This window comes from Lycium barbarum, chromosome 6 (assembly GCF_019175385.1).
Source record: "Lycium barbarum isolate Lr01 chromosome 6, ASM1917538v2, whole genome shotgun sequence".
NCBI lineage: Eukaryota > Viridiplantae > Streptophyta > Magnoliopsida > Solanales > Solanaceae > Lycium > Lycium barbarum.
In genome coordinates, this window is record NC_083342.1 from 84,872,853 (window position 1) to 84,890,602 (window position 17,750).

The window sequence follows — 17,750 nt, forward strand, 5'->3', positions numbered from 1 at the left end:
CTATGTGGGTCCCAAAGGGGGTTGTCTGCGCAGTCTCTCGAGAATGCGAATATATCTCTACTCCAACGTCGTCTTGATAAACGATTTAATGCGTTGGAAACAAGAGTCGTAGACCTTCAATTTTGTGGGTGGATGACCCCGTAACTCCAAGTATATTGGGAAAAAAGCACAATGACATCAGACCCAAAGTAAACTTATGAACGTAACTTGCGATAACTTTTGCTAACTTTTTATGTCGAAATGAAATTTTAAATAAAATAATGTAACAGATATCCTTATTTCTCCTTCAATTATATCAATTGGAGATTTGAATAATTTGCTAGATTATCAACAAATGATTTGACTTTCTCAAGATTCAGGAATTAGGAAGTACCTTTTACCGTTGACTAAATTAGAGTTGAGTTCATTAACAAATTCTAATAAAATAGGAATAAATGGTATTTCAAGAAATTAATCTAATTTATAGATCAAGTTGATAATGTCTACTACTTATGTTCATAAATTTGTGAGTTGCTAACTTAAAAAGTATTCAGGGGATATATGGGTTTATTAACAAAAGATTGGATGCTTTTGTCAGACCTAGGAAGTGCACCTTAATCAAGTAAATGAATAAAGGGAAAAGGGCCTGATTTACTCCTCTACTTTGCGAAATATTTTATATCCCCCCCCCCCCCCTCCCACGGTTATACTATCAGCCCATATTAGGGCCTACCGTTATAATAGTTGAATTATTTGCCCTATTTTTGACGCCTGTCTACCGTGGAAAATTCCTGGGGCCAGCTTGATCACCTTGTCACATTAAAATTCCACATTGACGCCATGTCAGCAACAGAATTAAAGGACTCATTTTTCATCACATTGATGCCTTCTTCTTCACATTGAAAGCAAGGTTTTTGTCCAATTGATGCACATCTGATCTCTCCTCTCCTCTTGTCATGTCTTGAAAAATGTCGGAAAGAAGCACCTCGTTGTAGTTGAAATGTCATTGTGGTTTGATAGCCAGCCACTTAACTTCAAAAACTCCTTCACATCCTGGAAGGAAGTTCTTTAAGTGTCCTAAGCCAAAGGTCAGTTATTGTTGTTATTCATATTTTGATTGGTAAAGTGCATCATTTAGGTCTTAATTTAATTTTAATTATTTGGAAAAATTAATTCTTGTGGTTATTAGAAATTGGAAGATGAGGTATTCTCGGATACTCCATTGAATGCAATCAGAGAGTTAGTGGATGCATTGGATGTTGTTAAGGTGGAAATGGACAAATTGAGGGAAGAAGTAGCTAAATTGGAGGTTATTAAAGTGTCAACTTTGGAAGAGAAAGCAACAAAGATGTGGATGATTATTATGGTTTCATTGGCACATTTCTTCGGTCTCATTACAGCTCCAATGATGAAGTGATTGCCCTTAGGAGACTAGTATTTAAGTTTTTGTTGTAACTTGAAAAATCCTATCATGGTTGTGAATGCCTTCGTTTGAATGAATGTAATGCCTTCATTTGGATGAATTATTGTCGTAATTTGTTCAGTGTAAAACCTTCTTTTGAATGAAGAAATGTCTTACCTTTCCAGTAAAGTATTGTGTATATTGTGTTTTGGGTAGCATAGTTATTAAACTAATGTGATGTGAATGGACAATGAAGTAGTATAGTGCTTAAAATAATGTGATTAAGTATAGTAACATACTAATGAAGATTATGGATAATGAAGTAGATGATTAGTAACATTACTACCTAAATGTATAGTCACAAATGACATTATCCACCTATATCATAATATATCAACAACACAATTCAAGCCAACATTAACTTAAAAACCAACACGATTCCATTAAAACAATTCCAACAGCACATTAAAAGTTAAGATTAGCTTAATTCTGACATTATTCCAACTACACATTTCCAACAGCACATTAGCTCACTTCCAACCTAATTCAGCAACACTAAAAGCCAACAACACTAAAATCAAACACCATTCCAACTACACTAAAATCCAACATTAACTCAAAGACCATAAACTACCAAACATCACCAACAACACGGCATAATATATAAACAACACAATTCCAATAGCATATTTAGCCAACATTAAATGGACATAAAACGCCAAAAGCTGTCAAAGTGCAGTTACATTGACAAAAGGGATGCCACATCATAATCCCAAAAACTGTCACCACCAAAGTGATAACATGACATCCACTTGCAAGTTTCAACAATTAACCAAACATCTAAATAGTTAAAGAGTACTGTCACACGTAGTAATTACATCATATCAAACCAAAAAACTATCATAATTTCAGAAGTTCACAACTTCAAATCTGCTCCTTGCCATTCCCCCTCCTTGTCTTCAACTTGACCATTTTCTGAAGGTTGTCTCTAATTACAGCAGTGTTTCCTTGCTATGTTAGTCCCCTTAGTGAGAATGGAAGGTTTGTTGCCTATTAACACTACTAGCATCACCAACAAAACCAATACACCTTGTTCTAGTTGCTTCTCTAATACGCATCTGCCTTAGGAATCTTGTCTTGGCCTCTGAAATAGTGAAATACATTGGCAAAGCTGGGTCTAGTTCATCGGTTAATGGAAAAAAAAAATCTGGTTCAATAGTAAATGTATTGTTGATGGGCCGCTGCCTTAGCACTGATGGTGTTGGCATAAATATGTACTGACTTGTACCGCTACAGGCCTGACTGGGCAGTCGTACTGCACTACTGTTATCTTGACTTGTTTGAGTGGGTTGGGGGCTGTCAATTCAAGTTCTTCTTCAATTGTGAGCCCTACAGCAGGTGGACTTCTGGCCAGACTTTCATCATCTTCATCAATTAAGGATTTTTCCCTTTTCTTTGTCTTCCGTCTACCCTTTGATTTCTTTTGCTTTAGTTACCTCTCAAATTAATGGAATTGCAAGTTAAAAGTTAATAATTAATTAAGTTATTGAAGTAGCAGAATTAAGTTAAATATTTTACCTTTTGACACCCCGTTGCATTGTGTCCAAGCTCTCCACATGTAGACCAAATCATCACCCTACCCTTTATAGATTCATACCACATCCCTTGTCTATTCTTACACTCATTTTTTTTTTCTCTAGCTCTCTTCATTTTTGGCCTTCCAACCAACTTAACTAACTGTGGAGGCTCAATTGCATGGGCTGGTTCTATCTTCCAACATTTTTATCCTCTTGCTGGTTGTAACTTATGTGAATAAGCTATGAAAGAAAATTCCTTTGAGTACCACCGGTGAATCTGAGTCAAAGGGTTGATCATCCTGTACAGTAAGGCCCTGATAGCATGAAGGCATGGGATCCTAGTAAGGTCCTATGTCCTGCAAATGCATCTTTTCAGTTGTATATTCACCATATGCCTATCAATACCATGATCCACCTCATATCCATCATCCCCATTGAAGTAAACAGTACACTTTTGTACAATCTACAGAAATTGGTTATACAAGAGCATGGTTTGAGGATTGAATTCTCCTATCCAATTGATCACATCAGATTCATATTCTCTCAACATAGTCATCACCTAAAATCTTATGTTCTCCTGCATATTTTTAATGGTCTTGTTCCTAGCATGCAATAACCATGCATTGAATGACTCAACAAGATTTTTCTTCACTTGCCAATATTTGCACACTGTGTCAACATGTTACACCTCGTACTTTTATATGTTGAGTTCGCCGTAGGATAATTGACGTAGACTAGAGAGTGATTATTTTTTCAATTATGAGAAAGGATTCATGTTGACCTTAAGTATACGGGAGTTTAAAACCATGCTTAGTAGGTATTGGAAGGTTTAGAGGCTAAACGAATTGAAGAGATTACGTTCCAATGAAAACCAGGTTTTGCACCACTTTGTACGGTCCGTACTTCTTGAGACCCCCACTGTATGTCTAAACCAGAACCTTAAAATTTTCCCTTACCAATTACGGTCCAATGTACGAACCGTACAAGAAATGTATGGCTCGTACATGAGGCCGTACATTGAGGCGATGTCAATTTCATTCTTGTTTTATTTATGTTGTGAAGCTCATTTGGGATTCATTTTCCATCTCCATCATACCCTAAACACTCCTAAAACCTCTCTGTAAGTTCTCCTATCAAACTAGAGCAAATTCAAGGGTAATCAAGGTAAATCATATCTTAGGAAGTTGGTGATACTTGTTGAAGTGTTGTTGGCCTTCTTGTGGCTAAGTTGGGGCATCATTTAAGTAAATGTAATCTGAGAATTGAGGTTGTTCTTTCTGTTTGAGGTCGGGTTCCATCTCCTCTACATGCTTTTGAGTTTGTTTTGGCTATAATCAACTAGTTGGATAAAGAATTTGTGGAAAGAAAGTGAGAAGTTGTGCTAGAACTTTTATTGTATTTGTGGACTGATTTGGAGTATGAACCTGAGTGTTGTGGATGTGATTCTTTGTGTATGAATAGTTGTTGTTGTTGGAGTTCTATATGTTTTTTAAGGAGGAGAATTCATGTTCTTGAGTTGTTTATGATTAGAATTCTTAAGGTATAGCTTGAGTATGTTGTGGTTGTTTTCTTGCAAGTTTTGTAAGAAAAGGAAGCTATATAGAAATTTTGGTTGTTGATGTAATCCGAGCTTGTTGCCGATATGTCGTATCCTAAGCTTTCTTATGTTGATAAGAGTTCTATTGTTTGTTATTGTAGATTAAGGGATTGCGACTTGAGTTCGTCAGTATGAGTTAGATAGAAGACAAGAGGTATGTGAAGGCTACCCTTCTTTTTTTAATTGGCATGATTCCTTATCGAAAGAGTCCTAACCAAGTGCACAAAGAGGTGCCACTCATGAAGATTCCATGTCTATGTCGATTTATGATATTCGTGTATTAGTTTCCCTCATCGGGAGTCTACTTACAGTAGCTTGGTTGCTTATGTAGCTAGTAAATAGAATTGAGACTCTAGAATTTATAGAAGTATACACTTGCCTTCGGGGCTATTTATGTTTTCCCTCGAGGCTATGATGTTGCCTTCGGGGTTATGATTATATATATAGACTGACTTCGGGGCTATATTGAGTGCCTTCAGGGGCTAATCATGCATATCTTATATGAGGCTAGTAGTTTAATGTCGTATTATTAATTATTAGACATCAGAGGCTGGTGAGTAGAACTAGTTTCTTTATTGATCCTTTAGTGATGTTCAATTATCGTATACTTCATTTCTGTATCAGTTTCAGTCGCTTTACATGCTCGGTATATTATTTAGTACTGACGTCCCATTGCATGGGGACGCTGTGTTCATACCCGCAAGTTCAGTCAGGCATCTGGAGAGACTGCCTCAGTAGATTGCCGAGTACCAGCTAGTGTGGTAAGCTCCATGTCATCTGGAATTACCTAGTCTAGAGTTTTGTTTATATATAGATGATGGGTAGGTCGGAGCCCCATCTCGACCATAATACAGTCGTTACTCTTTAGAGGCTTGTAGACGTATTCTTGTATGATATGTATGTCAGAATAGCGGCCTTGCCGGCCCTTGTATATGTTTCTTTTGGTACTATTGGTCGTAGACGTTTATGGTGGCCTCGTCTTTTTGCGTAGTTATGTGTATATATATATATGTTTTGGGTGTGTACGCTTAAGGTATGATAGTTGTTACTTATATATGATTCAGGATACGACCTTGTTAGCCTTGATTGGTATTGTCTGTTTGTAGGTCGGCCTTATTGGTCTAGGTTGAGGGTTAACCCTCCAGAGTTACAGTTACAGAATGGTTCGCTCAGGCCAATGTCACGACCCAATGGGAGTCCCATGAAGGGCACCCGGAGCTAACCTACTGAGAACCACACACGTACTTGCATCTCATATCTATACCTGAGTGGGCTATCATGCTAACTCATAATTATCATAAATTGTGCGGAACACAAGCCCAAAGATAATATATATACACCATCAAGCTGATCCAAGTATACATGCCGACAAGGCTATCAAAACGATGATACAATAAAACATAGGCTGAGAAGGTCATGGAATATCTGACTATGCGTATCTGTCCACGAGCCTCTACTGGAGTGCATAACATAATAAGGACGGGACAAGACCCTGCAGTACCCATGTGTACACAAAAGGGATCATACCAACTGGACTGTAGCTCCGGAAGAAATGAAGTGCTCCTTTACAACCGCTGAGAAGACAACTTATGAGTCTGAATTGTCTCCCTGTCTACCTGCGGGCATAAACGCAGTGTCCACAGCAAAAAGGATATAAGTACGAATAATATACCGAGTATGTAAGGCATGAATAACAACATAATGAAAATATGAAGATAACATAAGATAAGAGAGCCCAACTGTATTTCTGAATGCCTTTTAAGGCGGATGTCATGAATGCGTAGCTTTAAAAAAAACATTTTCATACATACATATATATAGTACCGTACCCGGTCATATAGACTCGGTGTTATCATCATCATCCTGCGTCCGAGGCATCCAGCATCCGGGGTAACATCATAACCTGCCCACTGCAGTGGTGTCCACATCTACGTGCCTGCCCGACCTACTATAGCGCGACTCGGTATAAGAAAATACACACATATATATAAAGCATGCATAAGAGCCCAAAGAAAAGCGATGACTCTATCGGAGTGACGTAAGGTCGGTAACCTCCGATTATCATTATGGATACATCGTCAGCGTATCTCATCTTGAAGGAATCAATAATCATAAGATGAGATCAATGTCAATAAACAAGTTCAATAATTGTAAGACAAGATCAATAATCAATAATCATGAGACAAGGATCAATAATATCATAAGAGAATCAAGAATATAAGCTTATAGCATTTCTATGAGTGTAGTCATTGTAGATATCCTTCGTGTAAGCTTATGGCAATGGAATCATGCCATAAGAAAGAAAGGGACAACCTTAACATACTTTGTCGTCTCCTTAACTTACTTAATGCTTATCCTCCCGAACTTGCAAATCTACATTCAAGATAATTCATACCAAGGTCAAGCCATTGAAACTCTCATAAGATCAAACTAGACTAATAAATGAGCCAACGAAAATCGGACAGCGTTTCCTTTATATCTTCCACTTCCTCCGACTTCAAAAAAACTCCCAAAAACACAATAAAGCATCAACAATTCCATGATCAAAATATTACATTCAAATTATACTCAATTCAATCCCAAAACTTCTTTTCATAATCAATCCATTACAACAACTTCAACACAGCCCCTTCTACACTTGTATACAACACTTCCGTAACATCATTATTATCCCTCATAACAAGATTATGATCAAAACATGCTAATAATTATAGCTCAAGTTAATTTACAACTCAAAATATCATCAAATTCATATTTGAACTTTTCCTTCAATTTCTTCTCCTCATATCTTAATATATTTACCCCATGAATTCATAAACATGAATAAAATGAAATCTTACCTCAAAAACTCCCATTCCACGATCACTTCACTCTGAAATATCCTCCAAAGCTTTTACAAGAAAAAGAGACAAGTTCCAACCACACTTTCAAACCCTAGGCACTTTGATATTCACTTTGATCTTTGATTTATGCTTAGAGAGGTGTATGAATGTATTTGGAGAGGTCTGTAGAGTTTTCTAGGACTTGGGGTTATGTCTAAAATGATTAAAATGATGAGGGGTCATTAAAAACCATCGACATTGTATTATATTGGCCGTATAAATTAGATGGTCCGTATCTCCGGTCGTATAATTTATACGGGTCATAACTTTGGTCGTATTTCTCAGATTTGTAATCTGTCAGTTGAATTGGAAAGAAGACTCTCTAAACTTGAATTTACATAGTTTAAGAATTCTGTTACTCCTCATATGCTAAGAGATATACCTCCCTCAAGTTAGACCAAAAATCTAGTCCAGAATTCTGCCAAGTTTTGCCAAAGTTTCGACAAACTTAATTTCTTCACAAACTTAATTTCTTCGATTCTCTTAATCTCGGAACCTTTAGATACTTTCTTAACACTTATTAAAAGTCTTCCTTAACCTTATAAGGGTTCCATGGTGTTACACCTCGGAATTCCGGGTGCTGTGCAGTGAATAGACTAATGCAAGTTTAGGTGTATATGATGCCCCTACAAGTGAGAAGGGATACTTAATGATTCTAATTAAGATTCCAAAGACATTTGAGGCGAGAGAAGAAAGCTCGTTGGAGAATTTAAGGTAGAAAGTACCTTACCCCATGTACAAATGTACCAGCGGGTATTCCCAGTAATTTACGGGGTTAAAAGTTGAACGAATTGAATCGACACAATCTGAACTGATTCAGGAAATTCTGCAGACACCAGTCAGTGTTGACGGGCTATCGACATGTCGACGGGCCGTCACTGTGCACCGTCAATATGGTTCTGCAATCGGTGATTTGCAAGCGCAAGTCGACGGAGCAAGTCGATGGACCGTCGACGTGTGTTGACGAGCCGTCACTGTGCACCGTCAGTATGTTTCTGCAATCGGAGATCTGCAGGCGCAAGTCGGCGAAGCAAGTCGATGGATCGTCGACACGTCAACGGATCGTCGACCCGCTCGTCGAACCGCCTCTCTGGAATATTCCAGTCCCAGCTATAAATAGACGGCCCTTGTTCATAATTTTTAGATTTCACTTCCTCTTCAACTCTTGAAACCTCTAGACTATTCCCCATATCATATTAGTGCATATCCAAGAGAAATCAAGGATTAAACACCAATAATCAAGGGAAATCAAGTGAAAGAATGTTCACTAGGGTTGCTAGAAGCCAAGAACCTCTTGGGTGGTGAAGTTGGACTTTTCTCAAGTGGAGTATTTTCATCCAAAGACCATTCCTATGTGATCAAAGGTGAGCTTCACATTTAAATTCATGTTAGTAAGAATATTGAGTAGTCGAAAGACTTGGATTATGGAAGAAAGTAGAGTATGAATTTCAAATATGGAAATAGTGAAATTCTTGAATGGTAACTTGACATGAGTCATAGTTCTTGACATACCATGAGCGTAATCTTGTTGTGAATGATTCAAATGATGTTAAAGGAGTGTTATATGAGAATGAATATGAAATTGTGTTGCAATTATGATTATGGATTATCTTGAAAGGGAATGTTGGGAATTGGATAATGTTTAACTTGATGAAGTTTATCGATTGTAATATCGTGGGTGTTATTATTGACGTTTGGGAGTTGTTATTATATAGAAAAGTTTGTTGAAACAAAGGAAACGCTGCCCAATTTTCGTTAGCCCTTAGTTGTTTTAGTTGAGACCTAAGTATGTTTCCGGTTATCTAATTTTCGTACGAATTCTCTTGAATATAGAATCGTCAGCTGGGAAGCAGAACACTAGTTGTTGAGGAGACGTGAAGGTATGTAAGGCTAGTCTCTTCTTTTCTAAGTCATGACTCTTATAACTTGATTTCCTTTATCTTTTCATGACTTTCTTACATTCCGAAAGTTACAAGTCTATGATCATTAAAAACTTCTCATGAGTTATGGATAAGAGATATGTTATGATAATGTCAATGATAATGATGATTCTATGTCCCGAGATTCTAAAACTTATGAAAAGATGCTATTATGAGACTAATGATCTTGATGTATGATTTCCTTGGTTGTTATTCATCATTGATAGTTTCACCTCATAATGCTAGTTCCTTCGAGGTGAGACATGATGATTATGAATGTTTCATAATATAATCGGAGGTTACCGACCTTACGTCACTCCGATAGAGTTGTTGCGTTGATTGGGCTCTTATGCATGCTTATGTTATGTATGATAACACCGGGCCTACTTGGCCGGACATGACACCGCTAAGGCGGGCGGCTAATTAATGATGACAGCACCACTAGTGGGTGGCGTGAGATGATTACCCCAGACGTGGGAGGCCCGGATGTGGGCTAATGATGATTATTGATTCAGACAGTTATGTATGTATGTGGGATTTGTTATAAAGGTAAAAGTGAGCATGCATGATTCCGCCTCAAGAGGCAAGCAATTATAGTTATCCTTTCTTCTTATGCAGTTACAGTTACCCTTTCTTCTCATGCTTTCTATACTTCCTTATTATGTTATGATATATGCCTTACATACTCAGTACATTGTTTGTACTGACGTCTTTTCTTTTACGGACGCTGTGTTCATACCCACAGGGAGACAGGGAGACGGCCCGAACACCTAGGAGCCTTACCAGCAGCTGTACAGGAGCACTCCACTACTCCGGGTCGCTGCTCATTGGTATCTTCTTTTGTGTACACATTTGGGGCATGGCGGGGTCCTGTCCCGTCCTTATGATCTCAGTATTCTAGTAGAGGCTCGTAGATACATATGTGTGGGTAGTAGGTGCTATGTGATCTTATTAGTGTATATTCTGTATATCATTTTTGCAGCCTTATGGGCCTATGCGTATTTATATGTAAACTTTGGGAGATGTTGGTTATCATTTCATAGTAAGTTTACCTTAAGAGATTAGTTTGTTTGAGATGAGTATGAAGGCTAGAATGATATGCGCTGCTCAGTAGTCAGCTCCGAGTACTCGTCATGACCCCCCTAATCGGGTCTTGACAAATGGTCTCTCTGGCTTACGCTAGTGTACCTCTAACACAACTAACGCGAAAATTTGCGAGGTGTAACATCGTGTATATATATATATATATATATATATATAGACATACACAAGGTCTGTATCCTTACGGCCAACATCCTGGTAGTATAAAATTATACGATGTGTATAGTTGGCCATTCAATACCACCTCCAAAACTGTCTTCTCTGGAAATTTTTAAAATCCTTAAATACGGTCCATTCTCAAAATACGGACATATCTCAATTATACGGTCTATATTCTATATTTTCCAGAAAAAACTTTTAACGAACCTTTCCGCTTTAATTCACTTATTCTCTAATTCTTCTGTAACTTACCAAACACGAACTTAAACACCTTTAAGCATTGGCTAAACATGTCCAACCTCGTATAACCTCGACGGCAAATCCCAATGTCCAAAATTAAGATAGCTAATGTACGACGAATATTAATGCATAAACTACAAAGTGTAACAGCCGAGTACGACACCGGGTGTCATCCACGCCTCTCCAAATTTGAGGCGTGACACAACGTATGCCCTGACCCATGACTGAGATGGTACCTATTAAACAAGTCCTCACCAACTTCTTTATTCTCCCCCCCCCCCCCCCCATCATATTCAAATGGTCCCGGAACTCTTCTTGATAAGTGCATCATGAACACCAACAATGATGCTTCTTTAAGGGTGTGTTCGGTATGGAGGAAAACATTTTCCCAATTTTCTCATGTTCGTTTGATCAAAAAATTTGGAAAACATTTTCCTCAAAATTGGAGAAAATGACTTCCCTAATAAAAGTAGGGAAAACAAGTTCACAAGTTCATTCCACCAACCACCCTACCACCACCCAACCCAATCCCAACCACCAAACCCCAACCACTCCCAACCCCCCACCCACCCCACCACCCTACCCTAACCCCACCTACCAACCCCCCCATCCCCAACAAGTTGACATTATTTTTGATTTTTTGTAACCTCCCACGCAAAACCTGTACCCTCCCCCCCACCCCCAAAATTTTTTTTTTGCACCCCACCCCTACCCTCTCACCCCCTACCCCCCGACAAAAAAATTATATTTTTTGCACCCCGTACATTACCCCTCCCCCACCCCCGCACCCCACCCCACTCACCCCTACCCTCCCCCTCCGCGCTCGCAAAAAAAATATTTTTAATATTTTTTTTTGAAAAAAAAATATTTTTTTCCACCCCCACCCCAACCCGCACCCTACCCCTCCCCACACCTGCACCCTACCCCCGTCACCCCTCCCCCACCCTGCACCCTACCCCCTCCCCCCACCACAAAAAATATTTTTTTGAAAATTATTTTTTGACATTTATTTCGGTTTTTTGCACCCCCCCCCCCAAATGAAAAAAAGTTGACAATTATAAAAATTGAATGTTTGCGTGGTTAAAAATTAAAACTTTTGGAAAACAAAATTCAAAAAATAAATGTTGGGGTTGAGGTTGGGGAGGGAAGGTGTTGGTGTGGTATGGGTTCCACACAAGGGAGGAGGGGGGTGATGGGGGATGTGATTGTGTAGAAAATTTAGAAAAAAAATTAAAAACTTCAAAAAAAATATTGTGGGAGGGGGTGAGTGGGTGGGAGGTAGGGGGTAGGGTGCGGGGGGAGGGGTGGTGTATGGGTTAAGGGAGTGATTGGGGGTGGGGGTGCAAAAAATAAAAAATGGAGGGGGTGGGGGCGTAGGGGTGGGTGAGTGGGAGTGGGGTGTGGGTGGGGTGAGGGGTATGGGGTTGGGTTGGAGTTGGTGAGGGTTGGGGTGGGGGTGCAAAAAACAAAAAACAAAAAAAAATTCAAAAGAATTTTTCTTTTGGAGGGGGGTGGGGGGTGGGTGGGTGGGTGGGAGTGGGGTGTGGGTAGGGTTAGGGGTATGGGGTTGGGTTGGAGTCGGTGAGGCTTGACTGAGTATTTTCCGAAAAACGTTTTCTATCAACCAAACGAACATGAGAAAATAAGTAAGAAATTCACTTATTTTCCACTATCCAAACGAACATGAGAAAATAAGTGGAAATTCACGTATTTTCTAGGAAATTTTTTCCTTGGAAAACATTTTCCTCCATACCGAACACACCCTAACTCTGCAACACCCATCTCTTCCACCAGTTAGCCTTTATGCGCCTCATACAATATTTGTGGTGTGCTTCTAGCAGGATATTCAACAGTGCCTCAATCAAGCGATGCATATGAGTTAGAAAAAATTAAAGATTAAAGATTAAAGTTAGACTTAAAATTGACAGAAATTACCGTGACTACAAAAAATTAACTGAAATTAACTTTTGCATGTCTAACATGAATGCGAAACCTTCCCCTTGCTTGAGGTCTAAAGACCTTTGCAACAATGTCAAAACCAGCTCCAAGTGGCTTTTGTTTCTTTATCCATAATAGCCCAAGCTATGGGATAAAAATGTCATGATGTATCTAAAGCAGCAGCAACTAAGAGTTGGCCTTTTACTTTTCCATTTAAGAATGTTCCATCAAGGCCAATAAAGGGCCTCAAGCCACTCTTAAATCCTTTCTTCAAAGCATCAAAACAAACATACATTCTTGAGAATCTTCTCTTCCCTTTCTCAAGTGCATCCTTTGATAATGTTAATGACCACATCACTTCCGAATTGCTCAGCCTTAATTCATTTGCATATGCCTCTAGTTTGTTATTATACTCATCAATAAAACTACCATCACGACTCTACGGAATCATCCTCTTGACCCTCTTACATTTTGAATGACTAACATTAATGTTGAATGTATCTTTCATCCGTTTTTGGATTCTCCAGGAGTTTGTTCTTAAAATAATGTGCTAATGTATGATAGTAAACCCTTATGCTATCATAAGCAGGGTTACACTTATGATTTGGATTCATTGTTTTGATCCTAACCCCTTGACCACACTTATCCTTTGAAATTACACAAACAAAAGGATACCCAAGTTCACAAACATATCTAAGACTCTTATTGTCACTTTTTTTTTTTTGCCTTAAAACCCTACAGTTGCCTAAGCAATACAAGTTTATGACTTTTCTAGCTTCAGGAATATCTTTGAAGGTCATACCCTTATACGGTTCCTTATAATCAGTCAACTTATCAGAAATTTCCCTATTTTTCTGTAAAATAAGTGACTCTTACTCCTTAGAATCATAACCAGAATAATATCCATCTTCAGTTTCATCATTTTCATTTGAACTACAATCAGAAACAACCTCAACAACCTGGTTGTTTCTGACTGAAGGTGGTCAAGAATATTAGGATAAATTTAATTCTATTTCATTTAATCCACATCAAAGCCATTAATAACATTAAATTGGTGAGAAACCAATGCCACCAAAATTCTAATATCAACATCACCTTCTACTTCATAATATCTACCAAAAGGACCACACATTACGAACTGTTCAACGCCAATGTATCCTAACTTAGAAATAAATATTTCTTCTATGTCTAGGTAAGATTGAAGATCAGAATCATACTCTTTCCAGGTGTGCACCAACTTTTTTGAGTACTTAATTTCTGGGCGAGTAATCCATTTACCTCCATGATGGAATAACAAGTCCACATTAACCACCCCTAAAATATAAAAACAAGTAATATAATATTAAGAAGTTGAAAAGTGACATTATATGGTACCACATAATTTAATAACAACATAAAACCACCTACTAACCCCTCCTAAGCGGCAAAACAAGTAAAAAGCAATAAAGGCAAGCACATGGAGCAGAAATGTAAAAAAAATAAGTAAAAGAATAAAACAATAGAGGATAGGGGAGACCACATTAAAAATGAACAATAAGAATCCAACAAAGTGTTTCTTGTCCACCATCTTAAAGGCACAAATTGTCAAATTAGGGTCCATGTACCCTTAATGCTGACAGAAACCCTATCCCTTTTGCCCAAAACATATACAACAAACACCCACCGAAACCCTAAAATCCTTTTCCCCAAAACTGAGTCAATAAATACCAAAACATCCTAAACACCTTTTTCCCAAAACAAAGATGTAGTGAAACCCTAAACCCCATTCACCCAAAACTAACTGAGCAAAAAATCCTAAACCCTTTGGAAATCAAATGAAACCCTAAACTGGATACAACAATACACCCAAAAAGCATTAACCACCAAAATCGTATAGTAATAACACGACATAACACACATATACTAACATATACTTCTTCATAAAGACCTAAAACATAAACCCTAACACAACTTCAATAGAAAATACAACATAGAAGCCATTACGTCGAATAAAGACGGAAAAATATTAAAAGTAAATGAAATCAAAGTTCAAACAAAGGAGAAATATTGTACCTTTGAAGAATTTTTTGACCTAAGTCGCGGTCATTTAACTCTCTCAAATGAATGAAAACAAATGACCCAATTAGGTCACTAAACGGGTTGGAGGGTTTATATTTAGTGGAGAAATGGGTAGGGTTACAGGTTAAATGAATTGGGGTTGGGTCATAAATTTCCACCATGGCATTTATTTTAAAAGCCAATTTACCACGGTGGACAGGTGTAAAAAATAGGGGCAAATAATTCAACTATTATAACGGTAGGCCCTAATATAGGCTGATTGTATAACGGGGGCTAAATATAAACTCTTTCGCAAAGTAGAGAGGTAATTCAGGCCCTTTTCCCATAAAGAATGTACTATTGCGGTTTGCTATAGAAGAGGAAACGAAAAAGGGACAAATATACCCATGTATTATTGGAAAAGGGCCAAATATACCCCTCATTATATTTTGAGTCCAAATATACCCCTGGCGTCATACTATTGGATCAAATATACCCCTCCTCCGTTAAAGTTGTCCAAGGCGTGGACATTCACTCTTATGTGGCATTGACATTTGATGAGGTGGATGCCACGTAGCATACCATCTCAACACCCCTAACCCATTTTACCCTTCCCTCTCTTTGTTCTGCCACCACTAAAATTTCCTTCCCCTCTACCCTCATTGCCACTAAAGTTAAGGTTAGGTAGAGTTTGGGATGGCGTAATCGGCGAGTCCAGGAGGTGGACACGACATCGGTGGGAGTGCTCAGTCGAACTTGAGAGAACAGGACAAATGCTTACCCATCACCAATATTGGACACATTATGAAGAAGGCATTGCCTACTAGCTAATGGAAAGATCGCTAAGGATTCTGTTTCTGAATTCATCAGTTTTATCACTAGTGAGTAACCTCCCTTCTTTCTTTTGTCTTTATCAATTTCTGCATATTAGACAATTGCCAGTTGAGTATCCAATTGTATATGCTTAAATAACTGGAATTTTATGGTACGTTTATGCTAATTCATTAGGGTAGAAGGTGGTGGTTAAGGTGGTAATGATGGTGGGGGGAAGGAAATTTTAGTGGTGGAAGAAAAAATAGGTAAAATGGGTTAAGGGTGTTGAGGTGGCATGCCATGTGGCATCCACCTCATCAAATGGTAATGCCACGTAGGAGTGTATGTCCACCTTGGACAACTTTAACAAAGAAGGGTATATTTCATCCAATAGTATAATGTCAGGGGTATATTTGGACCCAAAATATAATGAGGGGTATATTTGGCCTTTTTTCAAGAGTATAGGGGTATATTTGACCCTTTTCCAAAGAGGAAAATGTAAAAGAAGTGGGTGTTTATTATGTTCTTTATTATGGATTTTAAATTAGTTACTTTCCTTAGTGGTTTATGTATTATTGTGATCTGTTTTATATCATGGGTGGTTCATAAAAATGATAGCTTCATTTGTTTGTACTTAATATAAGCCTTAATTTGAATAATCGGACCTCAAACTATTAAGTATGTTTATTTTTATTAAGATCTGATCATTTAATCCATCTGAATAAAGCTAAATTATTTAAATCTTAAATATATACACTTAATATATTAAGATTTTTCTAGTGTGATTTACATCTCTTGTGTGGTTTGCGAGCTATGTTTACTCAATGCACATCCGAAAGGTAGCGCAACGGGTTTTCCTAGGGTTCCAAAAAATATATATTAAGAGGTTATCCAAAAAAAATTGCGAATTTCACTTTCATCGCCACCAACCATTACTACACAATTATCACCATCAATCATTACTACACAACTATCATTGTCAGCTACCACTGCCATTACCACCATCCACCACTATCGCTATCACTCCGGATCATGGTCACCGCCACTAACCACCACTGCCATTCACTATCACACCAACCACCTCCATCATCACAGAACTATAACCGCACCACCACTGTCAGCCATTATCATCAACCACCTTTACCATTACAATTGCCACTTCAGTTAATCACTACTATTATTGATACCACCATCAATATATCACTACTAGAAAGTTGCTAATTACCTTGGGATTTTACCTAGGAACTTTTTTGCAGATAATACTTGTGGATTTTCATGCGAAAACATTAAAATTTCAGAGTTTGGCAATATTTACCTATGGATTAGTTTTCTCCAAGAAATTCCACAGGTAAATTTGGCGGGATTATGCACGAAAAAGTTATCCACAAATTTCTTGGGGAAGATAGTCGTAGGTAATATTTCCGCATGTAAATCCCTAGGTATACGATAAGAAAATTGAAAAAAAAAACCCTCTGAGTATTTGAAGGAAAATTCGCATGAAAACATAGTTAGGGATATTCTTGGGGATTATTTCATGGAGATTTACATGAGGATATACGTACGGAGTCCGGAAACTAAGTGACCCAAAAAAATATGAAATGAACCAAAATACTCTAACAAAAAAAAGCGGTACTAAAGCACCTTTAGCGTAGTAAATTACTGCGTTAAAAGACTTAAACATAACGGCACGGTTAAGTCCAATAGCTCAGTAATTTACTGCACTACAGGAAGGCCGTCAAGGGTTTAATAACGTAGGAAATTAAACCCCATAAAACTAGGGCAGAACCTCCATTCTCCTCCATTTTCACTTTTTTGCCATATTTTACCCACTCATAAATCATGTCTCAAATTCGGAATCATCTTTTTATGCTATAGAACCCAACGTATGTTATTGCGGTGTATACTGTCGGCTTAAAATATCAAGACTCCAGAAAATTCGGGCCGTCGTTTTTGGCGTTGTAAAGTGTCCGAAGTAAGTTTATTTTGCGACTTTTTATAAATTTTTTGTCACATTGTCTATATTTTATACCTTACAAAACTAATGTTATTTGTTATTTGTTAGGCAGATGGTGGGTGCAAATATTTTCGGTGGGAAGATAAAGTTCC